The sequence below is a fragment of the Caretta caretta genome, chromosome 6 (assembly GCF_965140235.1).
Source record: "Caretta caretta isolate rCarCar2 chromosome 6, rCarCar1.hap1, whole genome shotgun sequence".
Lineage (NCBI taxonomy): Eukaryota > Metazoa > Chordata > Testudines > Cheloniidae > Caretta > Caretta caretta.
In genome coordinates, this window is record NC_134211.1 from 77,763,671 (window position 1) to 77,776,146 (window position 12,476).

The following is a 12,476-nucleotide window of genomic DNA, read 5'->3' on the forward strand; positions in this document are numbered from 1 at the left end:
TTTTCAAAACAAAAAATCCAGTTTTCTAGCTCAAAATGTAGCAAGCTAACTAGACTGAAAAGTTAAAAAAGTTGAAAACATTTCAGTTGAACCAAACCAACATTCTTTAAGCTTTTCTATTCATGAAAAAAATGAGATTTAAACTTTACATCCTGATTTGGGATAGTAAAAGTTTTCAAACTTTAAAAAATATTTGAGAGATGAGTAACTGCAATACAATGCTCAGAGTTCCAGGCGGCCCAGTGGTTGGTGCACCTGACTTCTGGCCCCTTGCTTCCACAGCAGAGATGCCTCTGTCCCCAAGGAGGTGTGGAAAGGGGACTTGGGCTGTGTCCCAGCCCAGAGTCCTGTATGAAGCAAGACTGGCAGGATCCTCCTAACAGAGAGTTTAAGTCCATTGCCCTGGGCTACTTCCTACCTCTGCCCCTTCAGTTTGGGGCATAGCCCATAGAGTTCAAACAGTCTATGGTGGCTCAAGTCCAGCAGCGCCCTCTTGTGGATCTTTTTCAACCTTGTGCCATGGCCTCAGGTCCCTCTAGGCAGCTTAATGGAAGGAGGGCCCCTGAAAGCACAGCTGGTGATCATTCAAAACCATCTCAAACTTTGGGTAATTATGTTTGGGATGCTCTGAACCTATTGCTATAGCATATGTGTCTGTCTGCTATAGAATATATGTGTGTTTGCTTAAGATTTAATTAAAAAGTAGTTTTAGGTAAAAGCACTCTGGTTTGTGTCAATCATTTATCAGACAGAGGAGCTGTGTCCGCAGTGATTTATTCCTGACACTGCCTGGAAAGAAACAGTAAAGTTACCACTGTTTTGGGTTCTGAAACCCCTGGTTACCAGTACTTTAATGCACTTTTGCATCAGTGGAGTGAATTGCATTTCATTTCATATACACATCAAGTAGAAATATACACTAATTCATTCAATTCTCAGAGACTGATGTTTAAAAAGCTAACAGTAATTCTCTAAATGGTTTCAATCAAATTTTTGTATATAAGTAGTGAATGGTAAACCATCACTTGAGCTCCTTTCATTTGAAATGAAGTAACTGCTTTATTATTTCATGGCCCATGTTGTAATGGAGGCTTCTCAAATCTGATCTGCCACTGTGCCTCAACCCAAGGACGCTTGTTAAGAGAGTCAGACTCTCTGCCTCTCCTGCTTTAAATCAATATAATCTTTGACTGCTATTGTAAAATGGCTTTTAGATGTCACCAGCCTGAACCCTGACATAGTGGGACAATTTCTAAGCATGAAAGCCTAGTCTCCCTGGCCAGTTCAGTCTTTGGCCTCTGCTGAGACTCAAGAGTGTCAAAGCCAGTTCTGTGGCATGGGCAACTATCCACTGAGAGATAAATTAATATTACCAGCTCATTACATGTAGGGCACCCAACATCATACAGATGATAATCTGCACACACTATACCCTCGATTCAAACCAGCAACCTAGTGACTGGAAGCTCCATATTCCATTACCAATCAAATAATTAAGTGTAATTTCAATTTATATCAGAGTATCTATCTTTTGTTCTTGGTGTTCTGACATACAGTCCACAGTAACAAACTATCCAAAATCTTTGTAGACCGTGGAGAAACTCAAAACTCTGAATTCATATTCTGGAATTGCTAAAGAACTTTTAAATCCACACTTTAAAACAAAGAACAGAACAAAAAAGGAGAGAAACAACTATGAAAGGTGTCAGAGATTTCCCAGCACAGGCATAAAGGTTTAGAAACTGTGTAGGGAGGCAAGCCACCAAGTCAGTTGTAATGGAGTTGAGAGATGTTCAACTTCAGCCACAAAGTACTCAAACAAATAACCAACCAACACCCCCAAAAATCAATCTTAATTGGAGACATCCCTGAACTTCAGACTCAGCTCATGAAGTTTGGTGAACATGATCCAAGGCTGTTAACAGAAGTGTGAAAAGCCAGTGGACCTTCCTTCTCAGAGCCTTCCACCCTTGATTTCTCCCCATTCTCAGTGAGCCACAGAAGCATATTCAGGTGGGAATATTTGTATTACACTATAACTCAATGACCCCAGTCAAAATTTCCATTGTGGTAGGGGTTCTGAATCAAAGCAATAAGGAGAGGCAGAGGCAATCTAGACGCCAAATTATGTTGTATCTCAATCACTTGGGATAAAAGAGAAGTCAATTAAGTGGGGAATAATCACAAGTGAATCAGAATTGGTTGTTTTAGCAGGAACCACTACTTAGGCTTACACTGTATATTACAGTAACCAATTACTGTTACCTAGTGAATATCAACTACTATTATCTTAATTAAACTGACTCTATAGGTAATCATTTACATTTATGAAATAACAATTTTAAATTAGAAAATGCTATGCATTAGAACATAAACCCCACCATTATATGTTCCCTTTTCAGTTTCTCAGTTTTCAGCCTCTGTAAGCCCAGAGTTTGGAGGAAAAGTTGTAGGATGTTTAGTTATATCTTGCACAGTCCTCTTTATTTACTGTTTTGTGTTCCAGCTTAAATAAAGACATTTAATCCTTGATGTGATGTGTTGGTTCCTTGACTGAATAATTATCCCTCTGCTCCTTTCTGGCTTACAGCCCATTTGCTCTCTAACAATTTCTCTATTCCAGTCACTTTACTTTGTATACCTTAAGATGCTGTCCTGATGTTCCGTTTTACATTCCTTACTATTTTCTTACTTCTGCTACAGCTCACTTCCTCCTTATTCATAAGTTGTTTCTATTTAATTACAGTTTCTCTTTTATTACAGCTTATTTCCTTCACATTTAATTTTTGCTTTACTTTTCCTCACCATTTTCTAACAAAGTTTTTCTAATAGTTTTTTAAAGACTTTAGTTATTTTCCCACTTGTTTAACCGTACGTTCTTCCTTTAACTTTTCCTCTTTTCCCCTTCTACTACTGTGTTTCTAGGTACTGTCCCTTCTGTGACTATCCTTACCATTCTTACTATCTCTGTTTTTCCTGTCTCTCCTAAACTGGACTTCCTTTCAGCTCTGTTCCTGGCACCCCTCTGACACGCACAACTCAGCTACTGGGGTCTCTATCCACTGGCTCCCCATTTACCACTAGGGTTACCAACCTATTTCAAAAATAAGGGACAGTTTTCTTAGCACTCCCACCCCACCCCACCTTCTGATATTATCATCAGCAGTAATAATAAATAATTATAATAAATAATAATAATGATAATAAACAGTAGTCACCTACATTCACCACAGGTATTTCTTGCTGCTCTTTGCAGCACTCAGGAACTCCCAATCTTGTTGTACAGAGATGAAAAAATAAAACAACCCTACTTACCATGTGCCCTCTTTTCTGGTGCCAGTTGCTGCCTCATTTACTCCTGGCCCTTCTCTCTCCTTATCCCCCTCCCAAAATGCTCAACAGTCTCCCTCCAGACTCCACCAGCTGTTTCCACCACTGCCTGTTTGGCCTGCTTGCAGCAGTATTCATGGGAGGCAGTATTCATACCCAGACATAAGCTCACCTTGCTTCAATTGCCCCAGAATCCTCTGAGTTTGAGACTCCCCTAACCCGCAGAGCAGCTATTTCAGGCTCTTAAAAATGCTTTTTTTTTTTTTTTAAACACCATGAGGCTGATTCTGAATAACCAACAGGTGGGGCATTATAGTATGCGTGCATTCTACAGACAGAGAAAAAGACATTTCTCATGCCAAAAAAGAATTTACAATCTAATTTAGTGCAAGATGCAACATGTGGATTTGAATAGGTGGGACAAGGATAAGAGTAATGGGAAATAGCTAGATGGTTTTGAGAAGTGCTGTAAGTGGTAGAGAAGAAAAGCAGGCTCGAAACATCAATAATGGTGATGGGGAAAGGGCCATAACCAGAGTGAGGTGAGCAAGGCAGCTGCTCAGTGTACAAAACCATGGGAGTGGAAAAACAGGGCGGAGAAATGCCAAAAAAAATCTGGCGGGGGGGGAGGGGGGAAATATGCTTGCTTGTCCTGGGTGCTAAAATGGATAGCTACAGCTCTGGTCATGGTAAGTGGGGAGGTGGTGGAAGGTCATGTCAGATGTCTCTAATCCTCTTTGGAAGAGTCAACAACACCATGTGCATTCAAAAATTGTGAATAGGATGCCAAAGTGAAAGTCAATGAAAATGGAATAGTGTTAATTGACAAGCACTAAAGAAGGGAATATATCAATCTTGAGTTGAAGAAATTCATATGATCACTGGGTGTTATCTAAAAGTACTCAGCTGCACAGGAGCAAGAGTGGAAGTAATGGGTGATGGGGTTTGGTGTAGGAGAGTGAAAGAGTTGAGGGTGGTGGAGAGCCTGGAATGCAGGGTTTCAACACCTGAACTGAGAGGATGATAGAGCAAGCAGGACGGGGGAAGAGGTTCTAGACATTGATAGACCAGGTGTCACAGAAGGGTTGGATGGTTGTGTGAAAGGACCTGTGATGGGCAACAGCGTAGGAAATAAGGAGCCAATCAGAAAGAGGAAGCTCAGCTACTTAAATATCAGAAAGGGAGTTTTCCAGACCAGTTGAAAAATTTCCATCAAAACTGTTTTTCGATGGAAAAATGAGTTTCCACCTAAAGTTTCTTCATGAAAAGTGTCTGCTTTTAACAGAAAATTTATATTTCTTTATCAAAAATAGAATACCCAAAACATTGTGATTTGGGTATGATGCTATAGTGCCTCATGGGATTTACAGTTCAGTTACCTCTTGTCCCCATTTTCTTCTATGGGCAAGGCTCCACAGCCAGACTACGTCTCCCATGATGCACCACAGCCAGAGACTACCATGACACACTGATTCTCCTCTTCAAGAAGGTAGCCAGTGGTGCATCATGGGAGATGTAATGCAGCCAGGGATCCCAGTCTATAGAGAATAGGAGCATCAGGCACTCGATGAGGCATCTGAGTGGCATTTCCAAACTGAACTATTTTTGCTTTTGGCCAAAATATCTTGATTTTTGACTGTTCACCAAAAATCAAAATTTTCCACAGAGGAAAAAATCCAACATTTCCCAACCAGTTCTTGGAGTGATGTTTGGTGAAGACAAAGTGGCTGTTTTGGAGACAATAAGGAGCTATTTACAAGGGCTGATCTTGAAGGAAACTCCAAGAGTTTTGTTTACTAACCCACTTGAAATGGAGCACTGCAGGCTCTGTACAGCATGCAGGAAAGTATTGTGGACATTTGTTACTAGTGCAAAACAGCATCACCCAGCTATTCAGTTATTTTTCCTGGACAGAGGATTTGCACACATGGAAGCATTTCTTGGCTCAGGACAAAATTATAGCAACAGTATTCCTGCCTCTAAGCATTAACTTCCTTTGTACACTCACCAAACTGCTGCACTTTCTGTTTGCTGATACAGAATAATAGCACTTTCCAACAGCGCTCCACAAGATGGTAACTGGCATCTAATAATAGAACAAAATACCAAGATCGCCTGCTGTTTAGTTGTGCTTTAACTGATGTGACAGCAGTAAGTCAGCCACCTAGTAAATACAGTGAGAGGAATGGGATTTGAATAACTGAAGGCCACCAGGCTATAATAAGTGCCTGTGCAACAAACTAGTGACAGGGTTGCTTCAGCAACATGGATTGGAGAGGGTGCAAGGGACAGAGAATCCCAGTAGTTATTCTGCCACTTTGTATACTGGAAAGTGCAGCATGATTAATTCAATCAAACCAAATTTACCCAACATACTAAAACATGGTCTCATTTCCAAAGAACTGATCAAGCAGTAAGCTGCAAATGTAAGTAACACTGATCTTCTAGTTCTAACATACAAGTTTCTTGGTTTTGGAGCTGAAATTCAAGATTTCTGGAGGAGAAGCAAGCATGTGATTTGAGCCTTGTACCTTGAACAGCTGAAATATACCTAAGGCTATATTGATATATCTATCTATCTATATATATACAGACACACACACATACAGCATATTAGCAATAAGACTGGGATATAATTTTGGACCCTCATGCAAACATCTGAAGTGGACTCTATTTCTCTCCTCATCACAATAGCCTCTCAGCCCCACCAATACATGCTCAGATGCACATTGTCAATGTTGGGCTGCTCAGTACCAGAGTACACAAATCCCACAAGGTGCCAGTAGCATGCCAGGTGTCCTATGACTTAGGAGCAAGCACTGTAGGTGTTTCAGCAGCTAGGGTAGTCACTATCCTTGGTGGGTCCCAATAATCACTCAGAGACACGGCCAGAGGAAAGGTTGTTTTACTAGGGCTGGCAGGAAGAGAAAGGTTGCAGAGACCCTAAATGCAGAGACAAATGGTCACAATTCAAAGTGAGAAATAGCAGGCAATAATGGGGCTCCTAGTGCCCAGGATGCCCTCCCCAGCCTAGTCTCTGTTTCCAAGCCAGTCTCAGCAAGTGTCTCTCATTGAGGCCCTTCAGCACTGGCTCCCAAGGAAAAAGAGATGTATATGGACCAGGCCTGGTATTACCAGCCATTCATAAACCTTGATATAATAATAAAGCTGCATGCAGAAAGATAATAGACCCATATTTTTGTTTAACAAAAGCCAGTAAAACATGGCTTTCAGTAAACAAAAGTAATTTTGAAAATAATTCTTACATCCACTGAAATTATCACAAGTTACAAACACAAGCATTCCTAACTCATCCACAAGGAGGTAGGCCAGATGTGGGTAAGGGCTCCTGGGACCTAATATTAACTTATTGTTTGTATTATTGCAGCACGTCAGATCCTTAGTCATACACCAGGGCCTCACGGTGCTAGTTGCTGTACAAACACAGAGAGCTTTGAATACAAGTATAAGACAAGAGACAGACTGATAGAGAGAGTTAGATGGGTAAACACAAGGAAACAATGAGACCATAATGGTGAACATGACAGGCTATGATATTAGTGCACCAGCAGGCTAACAGTTACAAAGGGTTTTTTGGTAGACATCTCAGCAAAGGAGAATTTTGAGGAGAACAATGAGGTAACACCTGGGCAGCCTTCTATGCAGTCCATTCCTCTATTAAAAATTATTGAGTATACCCTGAAGGTCCTACTGGCCAGGGCTCAGCTCCACCATCCACTGGCTCATTGGGGACCCCTCCACATGTCCAGATGTTGCACAGGCTGTAAGTCCCACCTCACAGTCCCTCCTATAAAAATTAGTGCATGCTGTACATGAGTATCTTGGGTGACTACTGTTTCTGTGCTCCCTAGAGTCCCCTCCAGGCCTAGTTCTTCCCAGGATAGAGTTTAAAGGGTTTCCACCTTCCCTCCCTTATTGGCCAGAATAAGGCACTGGCTCTGCTCTTCCCCGTCCAGCAGACTTATGGCTCTCCAGTGGAAGAAAGAGGAAAAAGTAGTGAACATGCTGAGCACCAGATTCATAGTGGAAACAGAATGGGAGCCCATGGATGGATGAGGGGATTGGAAGGTCTGATGAAGTTTGGGAGGGGCCTATCAGCAAGAAAGTTTTTGTGATGGGGAATTGGGGGCACCTCAGAGGGTTAGAATAGGGACTCTAGGCAGGAATGGGGGTTGGAGAACCCTAAACGTCAGAATGGGTGTTGTGGAGGCCTAGAGCACTGATGTTTTGGCTCTATCCTAGGTGGGAGATGTGACATTTTACTTTTTACAAAAGGTGGCGGTGGTGGTACACTGACTTGACATGAAATTCTGCTCTGTTACATTGGTATAACTCCAGTGGAGCAAAGGGAATGCGACTGGATTTCCACTGGACTAACTGGGAGCCGAATTTCATCATTTTTTTTTCTGGTGCTAGGACTGCACTTATGTAAAGCTGCTCTCAGATCTCCACAACTGGGAGTGTACTACGGTCATGCATTAACAGCACATGTCTCAGAGTGGGAGAGGACTTAGGGCAAGGAACCTCATCTAATTTTCTACCTTCCATCACTTGGCACCTGGCTCTAGCTGGGAGCCCCAACTTGCTTGGCCTTGTGTGGTACATTCATTAGCATACCCGTAGCATTTGGGATTTCCCATCATGGTGTAAAAGGTACCTGCTGATCTATTATTTCACTGAATTAAAAGTTAATGGTGGCGTATCACTGTTTGGAAAACAGAAAGGGAGACTGGCAGCGCACACAGCTAGCAAGAGTCAATTGTATAGCCTGAAATTGCATGGAGCAGAGAGTACAAGGCAAGTTTGGACAGTATTAGAAAAGGGAATTTAGGGTTATGTTCAGGACTGAGCCTCAGTTCACAATTGTCCTCTGACCACAGAAAAGCTGAGCTGGCTTCAATCGCAATAAGCTTTGATAAAGTATAAGCACCTCCCTGCAGCCCAGCAGTTGATTCCTCAGTAGTAAGAGCTCACGCTCAGCTAATTTGCACAGTTGCTATCATTACCCCTGTTCAGCACCCCTTCTAGCTGTCTGCTTTGATTGATTTTCTTCCTCCACTCTTCAACATCCTACTGATGAATGGCATCATTCTGCTCGGGAAGCCTGGCCATCCACTCTTGTAAGAGCCATATCACAGCCTAAGCTTCATATTCATATTCTCAGAAGTCTTGTTGCCATCAGAAAAAGTATTCTCCCTACAGCTTTACTTTTCCTAAGTTGAGACCTTGATTACAAGAGTACAGTACAGTACTGTACCAGTGGAAGTTACTATTCCTGTCTTACACCAAGAAAATCTACCACCACCACCCAATTCCCTGGCACAGGTAAACGAAGGGAGGTGGAAACTAAGTCACCTTTTATGAGCTAAAAGGCCCCAGGTACAAGTTAGAGCAACCTTGGCTACCCTGACTTGAATAGTTCTTCTCGGGCTTGTTTCATGGGCCAAAGATCAGCAGAATGCATTGTGCTCCAGCCTCCACTGTGCATCCTTTTTCTTTCCTCAGGAGATCTTAACACATGCCTTATTCATATGGGGGTGGGCCCTGGCATAAAGTTTACTTTACAACAGCCCAGGATTTCCCCATACTAGAGGGGAATACATACATCAACTTCTTCAAGGCTGGTTTAGGGCTAAAGATGCGTGGAGGATAGAAATTCCATTTCATGAAGAAATCTGACTATTTCAAATCAGAATTAGAGCCAAAAGTTTTCAAATTCTAAGACAGAAAATTCTGAAAATAAGTCATTTTGCAGTGATCAAAATGCTTCATTTTAAAAAAAATTGTTTTTGACTTTTTAAAAGCTTATAAGAGGTCATACAATTTTTAAAACATGGTCATTTCAAAACATTTCATCCCAAAAGGGTCATAATGGCCCATTTCAACATTTCTGGAGCTTTTTTCCCCCTGCTGTTTTTTTTTATTGCGAAACGGAATTTTGGTGAAATTGACACAATTTCAAATATTTCAGTTTTGACAGAATTGCCTTGTCCAACAGAATGTGGTTTTGTCACAGTATTTCTGACCAACTCTATTTAAGATCCCTTTGAGCTGCTTTGTCATCATATGATGACAGGGCATTGCACTGGCGCCATAGATCCCTAATGCTAGAGTAGGTCTGTGTATAATGCTTTCCATTATTAAAGAAAATATTTTAAACAGCATCTTGGTTTTGATTCTTCAACTGAAGGTCAAGGTTATCATTGACAACAGCATGGTCTGAATTCTGGATGTACTGATCAAGGTATCAGAATTCTCTTACATAACCTTAGTTGCTGAACAGAAGCATCACTTAACAGGAAGGAGATGATCAATAGCACTTGTGTACTGCAGCAAGACGAAACATCACTTATTCCTGAGGGGAAAATTAGTGTTTTAATGAGAAAAGGTTTTATTAGTTCCATCAGTGTATTATTATGTTTCCTGTATGGTAGTATCTAACTGTACCCCAGTATTTCTTATATTGCACTTACATTATACAAAGCCTTTCTCTCAAGAATATCCAAGCACTTTTTAAACTTCAGTTCAATTAAGCTTCACAAATCTGCAAGTCAAAATAATTTTACAGATGGGAAAACTGAGGCACAAGATGGCTAAGAGAAATCCCCAGTGGCTCTGAGTCAGGAACTGAGTTTCCAAGCCCCTTTTGTTTTCACACTCAACAACACCCTTCCATAGTTTACACAGAGAATGTTGTAACACAGATAAATAGTTTCATTCCTGAGCAAAGTTGCAGAATAATATCAAAAGCACAGAAAGAAAAATATTCCATGGAGAAGATGGCTGAGTATAAATAGAAATACCATAGGATGAGGAGTGTCCATAGAAATAACTATATCTGGAAAAAAAAATTAAAACTCTCATAGTTCCACATTGTTTTTTTTAACAGAGTCTTCAGATGCGATTGTCAGTAATGAAACCTGATTAAATGTTTGTTGTTCTGTGCAGTGGTTTTCAACCTGTGGTGGTCCACAGACTATGTCTAAGATTTCCATAGTCCACAGACTATGTTTAAGGGGTCTGCACCTCCATTTAAAATTTTTAGGGGTCCACAAATGAAAAAGGCTGAAAACAGTATAGTACTAGAGAATAGGTTTTCCAGTTACCATAACAGGTTATAAATGAAATTAGACTCAATAGAAGTATTGTTTTCAATAACATGCATGAGGTTCGTACAACACAGTGTAGCTATGGTGATTTTTTAATTAGGGCTAATTAGCTTTGATAGCTAGTATGATAATTGTATATTGCCCTTACATCAATTTTAGTTATCTTTACAATAAAAATGCTGAAAGAATCCCCTCTTAATTAGCATATACACTGATTAAACTATATGAAGGCACAGCAGCAGTATTTCTCCTGATGTTTAACTTTGAGGATTGATGAGGACACCTCACTCTCAGGGTCACTTATTCTCAAGCCCTTGAATTCATGGTGGAAAACAACAGTAATGAAAAAGCCATCATGAATTGCTCATTTGGTCTTTTATGCAAATTTCAGTGCAATTATGTTCCTAATAGCATATTTCAAAGTACATAATGGCACAATTTCCATTCTGCAACTCCAGATATAATCGGTACTGTGCCAGAACAGGAGTTTTCTGGCAAAGCACTCATTGCTATTCTTGAACATACTGTTTATCAACTTCCAAATATCCTCAGCCTATTATTGATATTTACAATTAATGGTTTTTTTTTGTTTTTTGTTTTGCTTTGTTTTGTTTTTTTACACACACAACACAATATGATGTAGATTTAAAACAGTGAACATACATAGTACGGTAGGTTAGACTGGAAGGGTTGAAAAAACAAAGGAAAAAGACATTTACCTACACTCACCAACTAGCACTAAATACAACAAATGTGTACTCAGACTCCAGTCCTGGTAGCATACGCTGTACTCAGACTCCAGTCCTGGTAGCATACGCCGTAGGTCTTGTTCCAAGTAGCAGTGGAGTACTCAAGACAAGTGGAATACCACACTAGTGTGTGATACAATTCATGTTTGGTGTGGATTATGAAGTTAGTAGACAAAGCCATTATTGTTTGCATTCTAAACAGATACTCTCAGCAGCCAAATATAAATGTAAGCCTGAATTTATTTATTTGTTGAGCTGATTTTTTTCTCCTGTCTAATTTGCATTCTCTCATCTTTGGCTGTTATTAGGACACATAAAAGGAGAGTTGGAAGATAAAACATTTTCAGAAATGTTTTCAGATTACTTGCTCACATCAAGATACTCCCCAAGCATTTTGTTTTCCAATCACATTTCATTTTTTTAAAACAACAACATAATTAGCTTCTGCATGCATAGCTTAGAATGCAGTTTTTGCATGTTCATCTTGTTCACGAAAAGGATAGAAATTACAGCTACAAAATAATTTTCAACTAAGCAAGCACAATGGATTTTGCATGAGTAAATTACTACTTGTGAACATAAGTAACAATGCCTAAAAACATTGTGAGGTCCAGTGTCTTTATGCAGGACATCAAGAAACCAGATCGTGATGATTGGGAGAATGGGTTGACAGCAATGGAGTGTGCCTTGCACCTGGAAAAGAATGTGAACCAGTCACTCCTTGATCTGCACAAGCTGGCAACTGACAAGAATGACCTTCATTTGTGTGACTTCATTTCTGTATAAAGGAGAACAAAACGAAGTTTGGGATAGGCCCTTTAAAAAAAAAAACCCACACAGCAGGAGCATCTCCCTGAATTACATCAGGACAACAGGTCAGATCCTTATCTAGTGCAAACTAGTTTAAACTAGTGGAATCAGGTTGATTCACACCCACTGAGGATCTGGCCCAACATTTCCACATGTATTCTCATTTCTAATGTTCAAGTGGGATGAATTTTTCAATCCCCTAAATTACAATTTACGCAATTGATTTTCCTCCAGTTTTGATCATGGTTCTCAGGACTGAAGAAAACATATTCCTTCTTGTCACTTCTTCACTGTGCTGGAAACATAATTCCTCAGTTATATGTCCTGACAGCTATTTTCAAGAGGAAATGCACCTTGTGATAGTTACAGACTAAATAGATAAATCTACTTTAGAACAAAAACAAGAAATTATGTCTTCGTAAGGCATTGCGACAAGAAATGAAGACACCTCTCAGCA